Here is a 3,978-nt window from a genome sequence, read left to right as displayed (position 1 = left end):
CTCCTCACTTCCTTCCTGCCCCTCAGACAGGCAGGGGTAAGGGCGTCACAACTGGGGCGGGGCAGCTGGGAAGGGCCCCAGCTTTCCTCCGAGCACGGCAGCAGGCCCCTGCCACTCCCAGGAGGGGCTTCCCTTACACCGTCGGTACCTACCATTTGCCAGGCCTGGGGTTTAAGCAGTTTCACCCATGCCTTGCTTAGAGGATGCTCACCACCACCCTTGGAGGCAAGGACTGTTAGCAATCCCATTTCCAGATACAGACACAGAGGTCCAGAGAAGCCAAGGCATTCAGCCAAATCACACAGTAGTCAGTGCTGGTGGCAGGATTCAAACCCAGGTCTGTCCGGCTGCAAAAACAGCTATTGTCTAGTATTTCCTACATGTTCTGAGCATGGTCCTGAGTCCTCACCTTTAATCCTCTAACCACTCCTTTAATCCTCTCCTCAACCCTTTGAGGGAGATACTATTATTATCCCTACTTTACAAATGAAAAAACTGGGGCACAGAGAGGGGAAGTGATGTGTCCGAGGTTACACAGTTAGCCCGTGGAGGAGTGGGGATTTGAACTAAGGCTTGACTGGTTCTAGAAGCTGTCCCCTCGGAGCTGGTGTTCTCTTCACTCTACCCTGAGCCTCAGAGAGAAGCATGTCTTCCTGAACTCGGTCCAAACCAGGACAAGAATAATTACTAAACAAGTCCATCAACGTGCGTCAGGCCCTGGGCTAGGCTCTTCCCACAGCTGGGTCATTAATGCATCACAGCAATCTGGGAGACCTGCTGTCAAGCCCCGCTTTGTGAGCCTCAAGGCCCCCTGATGCTCCCAGGCAATCAGGGATTTCCCCGCCCCCCTCACTCCTGGGAAAAGTTGGAATTAATCTACCGTGACTATTAAGCAAGCTACACTGGGATCTATACTCCCTTCTCAGATGATAAATTATCCATCCATAGTGCAATAAAGGAAGGGACTATGAGGCATTTGCAGAATTCCTGTAAGAAGTCTGCTCTGTCCAGACACTGAGCTCACTATGTGAAGCTTCCAGTGGAGAACACAGCAGGACCTGCCGTGAAGTCCCACCCTCTTATGAGATCTCAGATTTAGGATTGGTCACTACAGCTGCCCATCATTTTTACACCAGGAGAGGTTATAAAAGGTCTCTTAGCTCCTCCCCCTTGGCAGGAGTTGCTCTATTGGACCTACAAAATTTGGCTGGAGGACTTGATCAAGCCTTTCTCTTTGCCAATGAGACCAAGGGGGGCTCTACAAGCTTGGGGCTCCTGGGTGACCCAGCCAATCCCTTCGCTACTTCATTTTCAGGCCTGTCTTTTCTTTGTTATAGGCGCTGCTGAGACCAGGCATCACAGAAAGGTGGTACAGTGTAGTGATTAACAGCTTGGCTCCAAGGCTCGTGCCTGGGTTCAAATCCTGGCACCTCCTAGCTGGGTAGCCAATGAAGCAAGAAAAGCCCTGTTTTGCCCAAGAGCAGCAAGGCCAGACTGGCTAGAGATGAGGACAGCAGAGGCCAGTAGAGCCCCGAGGCCAGGCTGAGGAGTCTGGATTTAATGGTGCTGGGAAGACATTTGAAAATTTAATACTGTAATAACTGATAGCCATTAAAAGTATTATGATTTGGTGAAACCAGAGCAGGTGTGGAGCCAATTCCCAGAGAGAGGGCCAAATGTACTAATGGAGAAGAGAGATCATTTTACATGGTAAAAGGATGAATACTTTTCATTTTTATGATGATAAATTCATTTTAATGTGCATTATAAAAATATATATAACTAGCCCATGAATTCTGTGATTTTCCATTTGGGGAGTAATATAAAGTCTCATTTTAAAACAGGTGCATTTAACGAAAAAAGCAGTAAGTCGATTTAAAGAAAACTATCAAGGCAGCCACAGCCCAGGAGGCAGGCAGATGTGGCAGACAGCCATGGAGGCGGTGTGGGCGTCGCCGGTTTGGGAATGCTGGCGCATGGGAAATCCCACCGTGGTGTGTGGCCTCAGGCCAGGCGCTTGATCTCTCTGAGCTGTTCTTTCCACATCCGCAAAATGGAGGCAGAAGCTCCACCTCAGTGAAGATGAAATGAGGTCACGTGCACACGCATCTTGTTTGTTTCCTCCCTTTCCGGCCCACCCTACTCCCCCATCTCAACCACATCCAGGCTTCTGGGAGGAGGCAGAGCTGGGATTTGAACTCTGATCTGTCTGATGCAGAGTCCTGGGGCACGCCTCCAGGAGGGGAGGGGCTCGTGACTGCAAGGGGCAGCCGCTTTGTGGGCAGGTGACATCCCCCAAGCACTGTCTCCCTCCCAGAAGCACCAGGGTTCTGAGGGATCTTCTGTTCCTCACTGGGTGGCCAGCCTCCAGCGCATGCTGGTCCCTGTGGGCTGGAAGCCTGATCCTCTTTATTTTCACCCCCTCTAACTTCCTAGGGAAAGGATAGCTGTTATCCCAAATGCTAGGTCCCTTGGCCGAGATCACCGTGGTAGGCAGAATAAAGGCCCTCCAGGGAACTCCCTGGCAGTCCAGTAGTTAGGAGTCTGAGCTTCCACTGCAGGGGGCACGGGTTCAATCCCTGGTCAGGGAACTAAGATCCCGCATGGCACATGGCGCTGCAAAAAAAAAAAAAAAAGGCCCTCCAAGTGTACCCACATCCTAATCCCCAGAATCAGCAAATATATGTTACCTTACAGGGCAAAGGGAATTTGCAGATATGATTAAGTTAGGGATCTTGAGATTATCTTGGATTATCCACATGGGCCCAATGTAATCAAAAGAGACCCCATTAGTGAAGGAGGGAGGTTGAAATGTCAGAGTCAGACAGAGACTGCAAGATGCTACACTGCTGGCTCTGAAGATGGAGGAAGGAGCCACAAGCCAAGGAATGCAGGCAGCTTCTAGGAGCTGGAAGAGGCAAGGGAACAGAGTGCCCCTATCCAGAAGGAATGCAACCCTACTGACACCTTGATCTTAGCCCAGTGACATCCGTTTCGGACTTCTGACCTCCAGAACTGTAAGATAATAAATGTGTGTGGTTTTAAGCCACTGCATTTATGCTAATTTGTTATAGCAGCAACAGGTAACTCATACAGCTACTCAGCAGAGCCCACAGTAGAACCTGGGAGACTCTGACCCTGGAGTCTCAGCACACTCCATGGAAGCCCCAGTCCCCAGCTTCACAAGTGCAGCTCTTGACCTCCTGCTGTGTGATCTTGGACAAGTCACGGACTTCTCTGAGCCTCAGTTTCCTCCTGCACAGTGTGGGGATAATGATAACACCCATCTCATCGTCTGTGAGGACTAAATAAGAAAATGCACATGCAGGTGGCAATGCTGTATATGCCCCTGACTCCTATTCTGCCCTTTTCCATTACAAATGACAAGTTTTGAGCTCCTCCAGACTAGTCTTTAAACTATCTCTGTTCACTGGTGGAAGCTTTGAAAACTTCAGGCCTTCCAAGCTACTCAAAATAAGGAGGATGAAATGTTCCACATCTCCACAGAGATGAAACTGCTTAGGAAACTGTCCTCCTAAATTCTACTTCTTTCAAAAGAGTCTTCTAAGACTCCCTGACTTCAGGGATGATTCCCATATCCTAGAAAGTCTTAATCCAGAAAAAGTCTATAATTCTGGCTGGTTGTCTTGCTTAATAATTTGCTGCCATGGTATATTAATATTTAACAGACACCTCTGTTTCCTCAAAGGCAGAATTACTTGTAAGTTTTCTTTGTGAAGCCAGAAGAACATCTTTTTAACTTCCCTCTTCACCCACATGCCTGGAGGTAAAAATAAAACCCATGACTCTATCAGGTTTCATATTTAAACCTGGGGAGGGACTTCCCTGGTGGTGCAATGGTTAAGAATCCACCTGCCAATGCAGGGGACACGGGTTCGAGCCCTGGTCCGTGATGATCCCACATGCCGCAGAGCAACTAAGCCTGCGAGCCACAACTACTGAGCCTGCACTCTATAG

This window comes from Mesoplodon bidens (assembly GCF_964165515.1).
Source record: "Mesoplodon bidens genome assembly, chromosome: 2".
Taxonomy (NCBI): Eukaryota; Metazoa; Chordata; class Mammalia; order Artiodactyla; family Ziphiidae; genus Mesoplodon; species Mesoplodon bidens.
This window is presented reverse-complemented; position numbering follows the sequence as displayed.